This window comes from Aegilops tauschii, chromosome 5 (assembly GCF_002575655.3).
Source record: "Aegilops tauschii subsp. strangulata cultivar AL8/78 chromosome 5, Aet v6.0, whole genome shotgun sequence".
NCBI classification, from domain to species: domain Eukaryota; kingdom Viridiplantae; phylum Streptophyta; class Magnoliopsida; order Poales; family Poaceae; genus Aegilops; species Aegilops tauschii.
Window position 1 is genome coordinate 31054028 of NC_053039.3, and position 15776 is coordinate 31069803.

General features: G+C 43.5%; 3 long non-coding RNA genes across 9 annotated transcripts; 2 read left to right on the top strand and 1 right to left on the bottom strand.

Annotated features, from left to right (window-relative positions):
* LOC123493938 (uncharacterized) lies at positions 1–2650 on the top strand. Of its 2 annotated transcripts, XR_006663439.2 has the most exons (4): positions 1–213; positions 296–572; positions 663–738; positions 862–2650. It is a non-coding gene; the product is annotated as an uncharacterized lncRNA (long non-coding RNA). The 2 variants fall into 2 exon arrangements; XR_012183571.1 differs by having other exon boundaries at positions 663–2650.
* A 1881-nt stretch (positions 2651–4531) lies between these two features.
* LOC120964275 (uncharacterized) lies at positions 4532–12712 on the bottom strand. 6 transcript variants are annotated; one of them, XR_006663438.2, is made up of 4 exons: positions 12048–12177; positions 11796–11905; positions 11435–11702; positions 4532–7070 (listed from the first exon to the last, which is right to left on the bottom strand). It is a non-coding gene; the product is annotated as an uncharacterized lncRNA (long non-coding RNA). The 6 variants fall into 6 exon arrangements; XR_006663436.2 differs by having other exon boundaries at positions 4533–7070; positions 11792–11905; positions 12048–12712; XR_006663433.2 differs by lacking the exon at positions 12048–12177 and having other exon boundaries at positions 4532–6412; positions 6536–7070; positions 11435–11953.
* A 221-nt stretch (positions 12713–12933) lies between these two features.
* On the top strand, positions 12934–14499 carry LOC120964276 (uncharacterized). The gene is made up of 2 exons (XR_005756042.3): positions 12934–13311; positions 13930–14499. It is a non-coding gene; the product is annotated as an uncharacterized lncRNA (long non-coding RNA).
* The last annotated feature ends 1277 nt before the right edge of the window (positions 14500–15776 follow it).

Consider the following 15776-nt stretch of genomic DNA (forward strand, 5'->3'; position numbering starts at 1 on the left):
TAATGGCCCGCGGCGTTCGGGTCGGCCTCCTCGGTCGCGGGGGGCTGTGGTTGGCCGGCGTGGTGGCCGTTCTGCTACGTCTGCCCGTGGTGTCCGCTCAAGCCGTATGTATGGAGCATGCTCCGCCGTCTGATGATCGGCCGTTGTGTTGGGGTGGCCGCTCTGTACAGCCTTCCGATTCTGGATGAGCGGCAGATTTTGTGGCGCGATCTGGTTCGTTTGGTTTTGTGTTTTTCCGTTTGTTTGTCATCAAGTTTTTGTTTATGTTAAGTGTTTTGGTGCCTCGGTTGTCTAGGGTCTTGTTCTCTGTCATCGGACTCTGCTGTTGGTGGTTCTTGTGGGTAGCGGAGGGAGGAGATTCGGTTGGGAAAGCGGGCCTGTTGATCCTACTCTCAATCGACAACGAACAACAGAGAAGCGAACCGGCGAAGCAAGCAGCACATCGGGGGGAGGTGGTCACTTGCAAGTCAACCGCGCGACGGGTGAGCAGAGCGGCTCGCAACCGCGCCAAGGAAAAAGGAGGGGGCCGGAAGATGGGGGGACGAGGCGCTCTGCTACATCCGCGGCCAGAGGTGAGTTCCCTGTGCTTTTTGGCCTCCATGATTGTTTCGCCGACACGTCCTGGCCATCAACAGCGACGAATGGTGACGGGGTGGATGTAGATCACGAGGGAGCAGGAGCAAATCGGTGATGGAAATCATGAGCACGGAAACGCAAATCACACGGCCAAGCAAAACAGTGAGGGCCATAGCTTTTTTTTTTATTTTGAAAAGTGAGGGCCATAGCTGCCTGTGCAACATTTTTATGCTCAATTTTTTGCTGACTCGCGCATTTCTTCACTATTTTTAATGGTGGGGGTAGCACGAGGATGGCTAGCTGCTACCATCCACGGGATGAGAGCAATGGGTTTGAGAGATGCAGCATACTCAAGGCCGAGAAGGGATTTTCACGAAAGGCGTAAATGTTCATTTTAATCCATGTTTTGCATCAGGGTCTTCAGAATGTAGGCAAGATTTTAGAGAAGTTGTTTTTGTAGGCAACACAAGGAGATATAAGTAGGCAAAAATCCCACAGAATAATTCAGCATCTGTGTGTTTCAGTAGGTGCAATATGATTTTTGCATTTTGATTTATGTTCAATAGAAAAAAATTGTTGATTGTTGTTGGATGGTACTTTGATATGTGTGGTGCGTTCTATTTTTGCAGGTGTTCCTTTTTGCGAGCCGGATAGGGCTCCAGGTTGTACACTGTGCGTGCTTCCTGTTAGAAGATACCGGCTCTATTATTTGGGATTCACTAGCTAAAATTGTTGGCGACTATATTTAGACTAGACTTTAGCTAGCCCTTCATCTATTGAGTGTAGGAGCGGTGAATCAAAGCAAGTTAATTAGTCTACTCTAGATGTGCGAAAGAAACATAATGACTTTGTGAAGCAGAAATATGCACTTCAAAGTGAAAGGAGGATCAATCCCTATTCATATACTTCAGAGTCGTTCCGTGATTGTATTTTCTGCGTATTATATGGCCGTGGTGCGCAATATTGAATTTTGCTCCCTGTTTGCAAATGCTCTTTAGGAGGCCGAACTAATTAAGCAAGGAATTGCATTGGTAATGTTTTCCCCTACCCCAAACATGATTAGTTCAGCAACAGCTCTTTTTGTTTACTTGATATATATGGTGCAATTTCCAAAAGGTTTTTTAACCCGCAATTATTTTCATTTATAGATGATGATTTCTTTAGAAGGGTTCCTAACTGAATGTTGTACCCTCAACCGTGGCAAGCAAAATTTTCATGCAATCAGCATCACAAACATTCAGTGGTAGTTAATAGTCTATATCCTTGGTCACTCTCCAAACTTTACTATTTCTCTCAAGATTAAACCTAATATGACCATAGCTAACAAAGAAGCTCTAAGTAGCGAGAATCTGAGTTTTAATATAGCTGTTGCTAATATATGAGAAGAATGTGAGTACAGAAGATCATAAACTGATCCAGTAAAGTAATACTATTAGTTTTAGGATATATATATATCTTCTCACGTTCTTCAAGTAGTCAGTTGTTAACTATATTTGTAATATAGTTAGATTTGTTTCATTACATCAGAAGTCATGCCATAAAATATATTCAAATTTCTCTCCTGATTCAAGTCGCTGCCATGCTGTTATATATTTCTTTTCTTCATTATGATTATATTATAGATGGCTTTCTTAGCATTGATAAATTCACTGATGTAAACACTTCTATTTTGATTCAGCAAAATCTGGTATTGATTATTATGGTGGCTTTCAGTAAGTAACTCTTTACAATTTCAATCCTTTTTATCATTGGTTGAGTGCAGGCTAATGCAAACCCATTAGCTACAATTCTTAGTAATGCCAACACCTACGCGGCATCACACATGCATTCACCATGTATTGTGACAATAAATGTCTTCTTTCTAACTTCTCTTTTTGTGGCCACAATCTCACATATACAGTACTCTTGCTTTAAATTGAGTCTTATTGTAAACAATAAAAACACTTCTTATGAACGGAATGTATCAATGGGGCGCGGCGTGCCGCCGCGCGGGCAATGCTAGTAGTCTACTAGCAGCACATGAACCCATGAGGACATGGGTTCTGCCGCAACCACACACACCACCATCAATCAATAATCATGCACAACACAAAATGAAGACGGAAGGAAGACGATGACCGCAGAACATACTGCAGCCGAAATCCCGTTGGTGGGGCCAGCCTTGGGTTCTACTCCCTCCGTCCAATAATGTAAAGTCAAAAAACGTCGTACCTTATATGGGACGAAGGGGATAGTTTTCTGCCTGAAGCCTGGCCTAAAATCACAATAAAACTCCAAATACCTTCAATCTAGGAGTTAGATAAAAATATAGAGGTAAAAGTGTTTTCATGTACCCCAAATATAGTTAAATTGATAATTTAAATTGACGAGGCATTGTTTGTATTTTCTTTGGTTGTATTATCAAATAGAACAGGGGAATCCCTTATATTTCTAAAAACAAAATTGCTTGTACTTTCTAGTTGGGCTAGTGCCGGTTAGAAAACAACCTATGCCCGCAGAAACCATGTAACTGGTAACATTTACACAAAGGCTATATCTCGGTTATAGCGAGTCTGATGGAAGACTCGTCTGAATACTCTATAGTAACGGGCAGGCCCATTAGCGGAGCCCATGCCCGCAGAAACCATGTAAGCGGCAACGTTTAACGCAAAGGCTATATCTCTTACAGCAAGTCCGATGGAAGACTCGGCTAAATAGTCTACAGTAACAGGCAGGCCCATTAGCAGAGCCCATGCCCGCGGAAACCATGTAAGCGGTAACGTTTAACGCAAAGGCTATATCTCTCTTATAGCGAGTCCAAAAAGGGAGAGCTCGTGGGATTCATTCCGGGGATCGTTATGTTGCAGTGTAGACCTACTAGCCAACTGACCATCTTCCAATCCGTGTTCTGTTGGTAGGTCGTGACCTAGTTGAAGAAAAACAGTCGGTCTTCCAATGGTTTTTCAGGTTTTTTTTTCTTTCTGTTTTAGTTTTGTACTGGTTTTCCACATTTCTTTCTCCGTTTTACTAGTCTTTTTATTTTATTTCCTTTTTCTTTGTTTCGTTTTCTTTTACATTAGCTTTTATCTCCTTTCTTTTTTCTGAGGGTTTGTTCGTTTCTTTTCTCTTTTTCATTGGTTTTCTTTTGTTTTCTCTCGTGTTTTCATTGTTTTTATATGCACATTTTTTGGTATAAATTTAATGCATTTTTTGTAATACACGTTTAATAGTTTTCAAATACAAGATTAACATTTATTGAATACAATGTCAACATTTTCTCATTACACTTCCAAAAAAATTCAAATTCCAGATTAAAAAAATTTCTATACACATTTAACCTTTTTTTTCAAATCCTTGATTTAACATTTTTCAAATATAACGTTAATGTTTTTTTAAATACATAGTCACCATTTATTCTATAGACATTTTACAATTTTTTTCAAATCCTTGATTAACACTTTTCAAATACAAGTTTAATATTTTAACAATACATGGTCAACATTTTTTTATACACATTTAACATTTTTTTAAATGCTTGATTAGTATTTTTTAAATACTACCTTAACATTTTTTGAATACGTGGTCAATATTTTTTCTATAAACATTTAACATCTTTTCAAATGCTTGATTCACATTTTTCAAATACAAGTTTAACTTTTTTTAATACATGGTAACATTGTTTTCTATACATATTTAACATATTTCAAATGCTTGATTAAAAAAATTCAAATACAACTTTAACATTTTTTGAATTCATGGTCAACATTTTTTTATACACATTCAACATTTTTAAATGCTTGATTAATATTTTCCAAATAGTTATTTAACATTTTTTCCAAATACATTTTTAAATACACGACCAACTTTTTTCACACATATTATATATATTTTTATACATTTTTCATATACATGAGAAACATTTTATCTATGCACATTTCACATGTTTCAAGTGTTGGTTAACGTTTTTTTAAATGTTTTATGTAAATTTTATTTTGTAATATATTTATTTAAAATATTTGGAAGTATAGATGGAGTAAAAAAAGAAAAAAATGAAAGCAAAAAACATGGGGAAACAATGAGGCAGTGGCCTCCCGCACACTGGGCCGACCCAAAAGCTCGTGCGACAGCAACACGCTTCAGCGAGTCGGGAGGTTGCCTCGCTATAAGCAAGGTATAGCCGCGTCCAACATTTAATGCCCTAATAAAATTCATCAATAAATCACTTATAAAAAAAATCATAGATATAGAAGTAACCCGTAGATAGGCATGCTCATCTTCGCGCGTTGTGCCTATAAATAGTCACACATCCTACATGTTTTCTCCCCATAAAATTACCCAAGGTTAACATCCCCCGTCTAATATATCTATCTATCTATCTACTACCCCTACTAGTTTAACGCCCGTGCATTGCTACGGGTGAACAGAAAACATAGTGAAGCACGATTGTTTCAATTCCTATAATAACAAATTCATTGTTTCTTCCCCTTCTTTCTTCGTAGGCATGGTCGTGTTTCTTTAACCACGCCCTCCTCACATCATATCTTTATCCTTACCCTTCCTTTTCCTTAACCTTTTTTGTCGCCATTGTGTTTGAACCCTCTTCGAAATGTTGTATTTATATATATATTATGTTTTTATCAATTGAAAATATTATTTTAATATCTTTTTTGGCGACCAATTAGTTGAAATAAAACTTAAGCAGTGCCTCTCACAACTAACTGAAAGGAAACATGAATTACGTTGAGTACTGAAACAAAAGAACAGAATCTTATTTTCTGAAAAATAGACCCTCTAAAACAACATATACTACTCCCAATCATAAAGAAAAAAAGATAACAGAAGAGGTACAGTTACTACAAAACACATCTGACCTTCAGGTTACTTCTCATAAAATCTTATTTCTATATCTGTCAAATGACTCGGGAGGAGCATCTTACGTTCAAGCACTTTTGTGTGAAGAGGCAGCTTGAGTTCAAGCTTGTCCTCTTGATTCTCAGGAGGAACCCTTTAACATCCTTGAGAACATAAAAATCTTAACAAAGCAAGCACCATGTTTGCAGTCCTTCTCCTGAATATGCAAATTCTTTCTCAGAATGTAGATTTACTTCAACCACATGCTTCAAAGTTCCCTAGCAAAAAAACAAACAAACTCCAGAATACATAAGTTTGCATCATAGAAGTATAAAGCTATGAGAAGCATTGTAGTGTATACTCACTTCGAGCAAACTAACAGCCACCGTAATTCTTTCAAGTTTTTCTAATGACATTATCATCCACGTAGTTCTGTTACAATATACATAGTACGTCGGCAGTCCAACAATTAGTATTCAGGTCCTATATACCATCTAAGAAAATGCAAGCATGTTTTCTTCCTACTGGTAGCATGTTCCTTTGATTGTTCAAAGTATATATCCGGTGATGTTTGACTATATTTAGAAAATAATGCATTGTCCCAGATTGAGATTAATCATGATGTTACATTGGCAAATACATTGTGTACATTGGGATATTTTTTCTACCAATAGCGACAATAACAGATATTGTCGTGCAACAATAACAATAAAGGAATCCAATTGATCTCCTCGGCATCCTCATATGAGTTGTCGCTGTTCATAACATAGCTTTACCCGATGATACCCACCTCATGGGGGTCTAGGTATCTTCAATTCCTAAGCCTGCTCGAGGACGGGATTCGGTGGTCAGCGCTTTTTTGGCCATGTACATGTTGCCTAATATGCCAATTGAGCAGAGCACGGCACGGATGAAAATCTCATAGTAGCAAATTCTCAATCCAGATATGAGGGATTCCTCGTGATAACTACTACTCCCTCTGTTCACTTATATAAGACGTTCAAGCCTGTTCACACAGTGTTCTAAACAGTTCAAAACCAGCTGCCTTAAATGCCTTATAAAAACGAACGGAGGGAGTACCACTAATGGAATGGTCTAAACACGATTAAGCTAGAAGAGACGACCAAACCTAAGGATGTAGCCTGTAGCGCGCGTCTGGAGACTCCTCACACACATTTTTGGGATCTGAAGCTGCCACCTTAAACCATCTAGTAGTCCTCGGAATACTATACTGAAAATTGTTGTCTAAATTTTAAACACCGCGTGTTCCAACCCTTTGCCTACAATGCTATTATGAATCAGAATATATGTGTGATTTTTTAAAACAAAGTTAATTGTACTTAGCAGGGCCATAACAAGAGCATATCAACCGACATTTGTTCTTACCAGCACCAAAAGAAAGGAAAAATGCAAGGCAAGCACTCCCTCCATCCCAAAATAAGCATCTTTGATTTAGTACAACTTTGTAAAGTTTATTAAATCAAAGGCACTTATTTTGGGATGGAGGGAGTATATCAGTACACGACAAAAATATTAACATGTCAAATGATGAAAAATAAAACTAACTTTAAAACTAATCTATCCTTTTAAAAAAGGCATAGTAACAAGAAAAATCGATGCAAGCCAAAATTGTTTATTGTACTACTTTCCTTAGTAGTTGATACCTGTAACGCCCACGATGCGGCTATATCTCCCACGTGTCGAGGCACGACTTAGAGGCATAACCGCATAGTGGTTTTGTCGCAAGAAGGGTCATCTTCACACAATCCCATGTAATGAACAAGAATGGGATAAAGAGTTGGCTTACAATCGCACTTCACACAATACATAAATATAATTCATACATCATCCAAAATACACACATATTTAGACCGACTACGGTCAAGATCCAGATGAAAATAAGACAACCCCAAATGCTAGATCCCCGATCATCCCAATTGGGCTCCACTACTGATCATCAGGAACAGACACATCGTAACGACCACGTTCCTCATCGAACTCCCACTTGAGATCGACCCCATCATCTGCACTGGCATCGTCGGCACCTGCAACTGTATTGGTAGAATCTGTGAGTCACGAGGACTCAGCAATCTCACACCCGCGAGATCAAGACTATTTAAGCTTATAGGGAAGGGTGGTGTAATGAGGTGGAGCTGCAGCGGCAATAAGCATATATGGAGGCTAACATACGCAAGAGAGAGCGAGAAGAGAAGCAATGAAACGGACGTCATCTAACAATGATCAAGAAGTGATCCTGAACTCCTACTTACGTCATACATAACTCAAACCGTGTTCACCTCCCGGACTCCGCCGAGAAGAGACCATCACGGCCACACACGCAGTTGATGTATTTTAGCTGGGTCAAGTGACAAGTTATCTACAACCGGACATTAACAAATTCCCATCTGCCACATAACCGCGGGCACGGCTTTCGAAAGATAATACCCTGCAGGGGTGTCCCAACTTAGCCCATCATAAGCTCTCACGGTCAACGAAGGATAAACCTTCTCCCGGAAAGAACCGATCAGTCTCAGAATCCCGGTTTACAAGACATTTCGACAATAGTAAAACAAGACCAGCAAAGCCGCCCGAATGTGCCTACAAATCCCGATAGGAGCTGCACATATCTCGTTCTCAGGGCACACCGAATTGTCCAAGCTTCCGATAGGCCAGACCAGAGTTGCCCCTGGTGGCCACCGGCGACTGACAGGTTGGACCAATACTCAGAGGAGCACTGGCCCGGGGGTTTAAAATAAAGATGACCCTCGGGCTCTAGAAAACCCGGGGGAAAAAGGCTTAGGCGGCAAATGGTAAAACCAAGGTTGGGCCTTGCTGGAGGAGTTTTATTCAAGGCGAACTGTCAAGGGGGTCCCATAAATCACCCAACCGCGTAAGGAACGCAAACTCAAGGAACACAATCCCGGTATATCAGTAACTAGAGCGGCAAGAGTGGAACAAAACACCAGGTATAAGGCCGAGCCTTCCACCCTTTACCAAATATATAGATGCATTAATTAAATAAGAGATATTGTGATATCCCAACATATCCATGTTCCGACATGGAACAAACTTCAACTTCACCTGCAACTAGCAACGCTATAAGAGGGGCTGAGCAAAAGCGGTAACTTACCCAAACAACGGTTTGCTAGGAAAGGATGGTTAGGGGCTGACATCGCAATATGGGAGACATGATAGAGCATGTGATAGGTAGCGCAGCATGGCAATAGAGCGAACAACTAGCAAAGCAAAGATAAACGTGATTTCGAGGGGTGGTCATCTTGCCTGCAAGGTTCTCAGAGTTGTCGAAAGCTTGATCCTCATAAGCGTACTCAACAGGTTCCTCGTTCACGAACTCGTCTCCCGGCTCTACCCAAGACAAGAACACAAACAAACGGAACCACAATCAATCACGAGAAATGCACAAGCAACATGATGCAACACATGTATGATATGCGAGATATGATATGCGATGCATATGCGTGCTCCGGAAGGAAAATGATGAAAAATGCAGTGACTTGGAAAACCAAGCATGCCACTGGAAAGATGAGATGATTTCGGTCGAAATCGATATAAAGATCACCGGAAACGGATGCACGGTTTGCAAATGACGGGCAAAACAAGAATGACACGAATCTGCGATTAACAGCATGATAGCACTTAAAATGCAACAAGTAACAATGCTACAGCAATCCAACATAGCAACAAAGCATATGAAAGTAATCTACAGGAGATGCTTGACAAAAGATGAACACAGGGCTACGGCTAGATCACAACATATCAAGCTCAAACAAGCATGGCAAAAGTGCAAAAGATAACAGGTTCACAGACTTAGTGAAAAACTGGACATGGCAGAAAACAGCATCAGGTAGCAATGTTCAGAGCACGAAATCAACAAGCTACAGGAACTTAACATAGCAAAACAAGGCATGGCAGTGTTCTACTAAATGCATATGACAAAAGTCCCTTACTGACCATAAGCCAAAAATGACCAGAAGATATGATGGAAAGCTTGTAAACATAGCAAGTTTCGTTATCAGGTTTCAGACTTGGCAGAAAACAGAGCATGGCTGAAACAATAATATGTTGGCCTCTTTGTGAGCTTGATGCACTCACTACAGAGCAATGCATAACAAAAAAAGCATACCTACAGCAAGATGGCATGTTTATAAAGCTACCAATGGCAAGAGTATAAGCATAGCATGTATGGATCAACTACAATAAGCTTGGAAAAATTGCATATCATGTAAAGAATCTGCCAGAAATATTTTATAGTAAAAGTAGAGCAAGATTGAGTCATGCTATGGTACTCCATAATTGCAAACAAGGGCAGAAATGGATCAATTACAACAATAGCTACAAAACATCCTTACTGAACATATCCAAAATATGCATGGATATCTCTGTAGCATCAAGTTTACATGGCAACAAAATAACAGCAGACAAGGACTTAGAGAAATCACCAAGTCCCTGAAATCAGAAACATTACGGAGCCTACTTTGCATGATTGTGCTAGTCACCACAGAGATCACAAAAATACATGTCATACACCCTTAGAAATATGACATGGCATACAACAAAACACATGTAGAGCTCATGCCCATAAGATGCACAGATTAAATGATACAAAAATGACAAATCTCCAAGTTCTGATAAGAACCAGCAGATAACAGCAACTAGCCCTCTTGCAACAGAGATTTGGGCATCAAGATGATCTCTAATGAACATGGTGCAATTGAAAAAAATATAGACCATCATGAGACGAACAATTTGACATATTACACGCGCGAATCGAAGCTCCATGCAAGGAGTTATGAGGCTATGAACAGAGGCACATGCTGGAGAAATATCAAGACTTAGCAGATTTTTAGGGTCTCGGGAAAAGTCAACGGCAGTACCAGATCGGATCGAGGCCGAAGTAGCTAGGCTCGACCGGAGGAGGAGAGGTGGCCGGCGATGGCGACCGACGCCGGAGGAAGGAGGGGAGGCCGGAGGGCGCGGCGGTGGAGGAGGCGGCGCTGGCGTGGGCCCCGGCGGAGGGAGGAGGTGGCCGCGGCGGCGGCGTGGCGCCGGCGAGGCGGAGGGTGCGGGGCCGGTTCGGTCGCCGGCGCGGAGGAGAGCGCGGCGGTGGAGGAGGCGGCGCCGGCGCGGGCCCCGGCGGAGGGAGGAGGTGGCCGCGGTGGCGGCGGCGGCGTGGCGCCGGCGGCCGTCGGCGGCGAGGCGGAGGGTGCGGGACCGGCCGGCGGCGGCGGGCTCGGTCGCCGGCGCGGAGGAGAGCGCGGGCTCGGGCGGCGGCGATGCGGGCTCGGGCGGGCCCTCCACGGGCTCGCCGGGCCGGCGGCGGTGGGAGGTCCGCGGGACAGGTGGCGGCTCGCGAGTGGCTGGAGGCGGCGGCGGCTTTGTCCGGCCGGCGTACGGACACGTCCGGCGCGGCGCGAGGGAAAATGCTAGGGTTCGTCTGCGTTTCGTTTCGGGAGGGGATGCATATAAATAGGTAGAGGGAGCTAGGAGACTCCAAATGAGGTGCGGTTTCGTCCACACGATTGTGATCGAACGACCTAGAGCATGGAAGAGAGTTTGGTGGGTTTTGGGCTGGTTTTAGAGGGGGTTTTTGCTGCACACACAAATGGACTTTGCGGATGCCCGGTTAACCGTTGGAGTACCAAACGACCTCCAAATGGAACGAAACTTGACCGGTGGTCTCCGAGTGGTATACTAGGGCCACTTGACAAGCCTCGGTCCATTCCGAGAAAGTTTGACACCCGCACACGAAAGAAAACAAGAAGGGTACACCGGAGGAGATAGGAGCGCCGGATTGCAAAACGGACAACGGGGAAAATGCTCGGATGCAAGAGACGAACACGTATGCAAATGCAATGCACATGCTGACATGATATGAAATGCATGACATGAACAAAATGCAAAACGAAAGACAAAAACCCGACCACGGAGGAATATCATAACACATAGTCGAAAATGGCAAGAGTCGGAGTTACAAATATGGAAAGTTACATGCGGGGTGTTACAATACCAGAATGCGGTAAAACAATAAATTAATTGCCTGATTTATTGTACTACAGTTTGTTGTCGGTCTACAACCAAACCACTGGTTAAAGTTAGAAAGATGAACAGATAATAAAATTTGTATTCAAGCAACACGGACAATAAAAGTTATCTGAATGTGCACATCTACGTTCATGCTGAAAGAAATCAAAGAGAAGCGATAATCACCTTATATGTCCAGATCTCCTTATCGGTTTCTCTTTATGAGCAGTTGGCTGCCTTCTTGTTTACCAGGCCTGAAAAATCACACCAACCACCAAACCAATCTATCAGTAGCACCAGAGACATCCATAATTCATTCGATCAGGAGAGGGGAAACAACTACCAACCATAATACTTGTGAGAGTGCACACTGTAAAAAGTTGTTTGGCTTCCTTGTTGAACTTAATCTTGGCATTGTTGTTGATGAACTGCCTGATTGGGAAGCAGATTTTTCCTTCTGCACAAGCTTTCAGACCAGGATTATCCAAAAAAAATATCCTAACCTAAGAAATCATATCAACCAATGAATATAAAGCTTGGAAGAAAAAAAGAGACATAGTATAGCTATAAGTGTAAGTATTCTGGAGTTTCTATCTCACCATAACCGAGAGCTCCTGCATAATGGCGGCATATCAGGATCTTTCTGGTGGCCGCCCTGAAGTTTACGTCGGATGATGATGGACTGCAGACCTTCTTGGTGACATGAAGGCAAGGTGCGCCGCGCCCGCAGCCAAAAGCAAACAAGGAAGTCGACAGCCATGAATCAGCAGCGCTGACCCGCCACGCTTTGGAACCATGACCTCATCTTCCTCTGTCGGCGATTAGGCCAGCGCCGCCGCTGTTCGCTCTTCCCTCTCTCTTATCTCTCTCTTTCTCTCCCTCATCTCTCTTCCAAGGCGGGCGCACGGGACGGGAGGCATCCCTCACCTTGATCCAGAAGGCGCGTGGCAGCGGATGGATCGGTGGCGGGGCGACGAACACAGCCGCCGGTGGCGGCGACTTTTCCTGGAGAGAGATGGGGTCGGGATCGGGAGCGAGTTGGGAGTTGGGAGTTGGGGGGAGGCGGAGACGTGAGTGCGTGTTAGCGACAGTTTTTTTCTCTCTGTGTTTGGTCGGGGATGGGAGGAAGTGTGGGCTGGTTTCTGGGCCACGTCCAACGTGGTCGGGGATGGGAGGAAGGCAGTATCGATGGTACGTGGGCTTGCGGGCTGGATTTTATGCGGGCGTGTGGGACATCGAGCGATGGCTGTTGTACGAGGCGGGAGGATCGAACGAGGTGGTCGAACCATCACGACGTTCGATCCCCTTTAATAGTAGAGATAAAGGCATGAGAGGTGGCAGATCCAAGCAATTATATCCGTCCATCTACAATATCTGATGGCCTCTAATCCTCCCGTGGTTAACACAACAACACACGAAATTAAGCCACTGATCCTGGAATGATGACCCGCCCACCCCGTCCAAAAAAAACCCCACCGATGCACACGCACGCACGCCCGGCACCACGACCTTTCCCACGCCCCGCACCTCCTCCTCCCAACGACGAGAGCACGGCTGGGCCTCCACCGCCGCCCGCCCATCCTCGCCCTCCTCCGCCGCCGCTCCACCGCCGCTCGCCCATCCTCGCCCTCCTCCTTCACCGCTCCACCGCCGCTCGCCCATTCTCTGCCGCCGCCACCTCTGCTGACGTCTGCAAGCCCCGCTGCTATAGATCTAAGCCAGAACCGCCCCTGTTGAGGACGACGGGTCCCGCCCCTTCCGGCCACGCACGACCATCGCGCAACCGCCGAGCGTCCACACCCGTCTGCTGGTGGCGATCTATGTGCCTCGAACAGATGGCGACGAACCATGCCTCCATTCATGGTATGTATCGTGGGCACCAACATATATTTTTTAATGCATCCAATACATGTAAGACTTAACTATTCTTGTGGACTGTAATCATGAGTGTCATTTGCTGAATAATTTCAACTTGTTTCTTTGATGGCAATGAGTTGGGTGTTTTTCTTTGTTGCACGATGAGTTTGTCATCTGTACCAAATCAATCGTGGAAATAGAGCAAGCAAAACTTCAGTTTATAATCCTGTCCTCTGTGATGCACTACTCCCTTGCTTTCTGAAGAGTACAACGCACACAATGATTTTTAGAACTGCACTTGGTCCTTGTCTCGTTTGGGTAGTGGTTAATATCATAGATTTCAGTTGTTTTTTTCTAGCTTTGATTTTGTTGAGTTAAAAAAGCGGCCTTGCTCTTTGTCTTTGACTGCGCGATTCTCCCTCTTTCCAGTCGGTTGTGCGGAGCATTCAGACTTCTTACACAATGTCCTAAATTTCATTGCTCTGTGTCTTTGACACCGCGATTCTCCTTTGGATTGTGCTGCTTTCTAGTCGGCCGAGTGGAGCATTCAGACTTCGTACACCATGCCCTAATTTTTTGCTTGCTCATGGTACTTGGATGAAGTTTTCTTCTCACCATTTGCAGAAACTGTCTACTGTACTGACCCAACCAGCAGTCCTCCCCCTCCCCTGCAACCACTTGTTGGTTGATTTGCCTGCACCAGGTCGTGTGAGATTCGAGTTCGCAGCTGAGTCCACCAACCAACCCGGCGCCCAATAAGATGAGGGGGTTCTCGGTCTTCGTCTCACCTCAACTCGGACAGAGAGAGACTGCCACCAGTTGCTCCATAGACGATATGGAGAGATCGTCCAGACCTCACCTGGACCATGTGCAGTACAGGATGGACCATCTCAATAAATAAATAGAGGATCGTATGGACCATCCGCCGGGGAGCAAGCTTTTCGCCGTCCGTCTGCTAAATCGATGTTGGATGTTCACAATCCACCTTCTGCTGGAGAACCTACAAAGGTACTCCCTCCGTTCACAATTGTAAGATGTTATAACGTTTTTCTGATTCGGAAGTATATAGATGCATTTTAGTGTCCTTGTTCACTCATTTCAGTCCGTGTAGTGCATATTGAAATATTCAAAACATCTTATAATTGTGAACTGAAGAAGTACAATGTTATTTTGTGCTCCCTGTGCTCTTTTCAATCTCTTTAGCTGTCATATGCTGTCTGTGCTGCAACCCACTGTTGAAGTTGAACAGGTTGAGAAAGATCTTTATCTTGTTCTCCCTTCTCGTGCTGCTTTTCTAATCGAGTTGTCCGGAGCATTCAGACTTATTGTACCATGTCCGAAGTTTTCTACTCAATTATTCATGGTGCTTGGATGATGATTTCCTCTTGCCATTTGCGGAAACCAACTTATGCATGGATCAGTTTCACTCCATTGGGTTTTCTCTGGCAGTCAAGTGCCTGTACAGTTCTTCTGAATTTTTGCTGCGCTGAAGCATATGGAGAAGAGGTGGCCGAACAGAGAGTAACAGCTGTTCGTAAGTGATTTTGATCACACCCCCCCCCCCCCCCCCCCCCCCTGCACCCATGCGCTCAACAGTGGAACAGGGAGCCCGTCGCCGCCGACCTGCTGTTTGCCAAAGATAAATTTTGGGCAACCGTGAATTAATTCGGAAATACCGATGCCTGGAGCTCTAGTTGGAGTAGTTCCTTTTCTTAGGTTGCTTCGTTCCAGAAAAAGCTACTACTTGTTTCTCCAGTGCATTTTTTTTGACTGGTTACTGTAGGGTAAACACCCCACAGCCTACCAAACTTTATTCAAAAAGGAACAGTAGAAATGTACTCCCTCCGCTCCTAAATATAAGTCTTTCTAGAGATTTCACTAAGAGACTACATACGGATGTATATAGACATATTTTAAAATGTAGATTCACTCATTTTGCTCCGTATGTAGTCCCTTATTGGAATCTCTTAAAAGACTTATATTTTGGAACGGAGGGAGTACATGATTACAAGCGGTAACCAGAAAGGCTAAAAGGAAAACTATACAGGACAAGGGCAAGAAAGGAAAAAAAGCATTACATTGGTCCTGAAGGAGGTAAGAGTTTCTCCATTGCATTGAGATGTTCCAATCACGTTAGCATATTTAGAAAAATATTTAGAACGTCAACGTTTCATTTTGGCTTAAATGAAAGATTTAGAATGGAGAAGATGTGCAACATCTATGAGCTTATGCTTTGTTCTGGAACCAACCTGGTAATGTGTACGTTGTGGCCAGGAATGGTTGATAAGCTAAGACTCCTTTGTTGGATGCTGCCGATCCAGATGATGAATCGCCACTTTGTTGATAAGCTGGTACATGATTGTTCTTGGGGAGATGCTTGTTTTGAATATTATGTTGGTCAGCGCTTGCACTTAGCTTCGGTAGAGATTGAGGAAGAGCCAGATACCGAACAAGATTATAAAGCAACGATC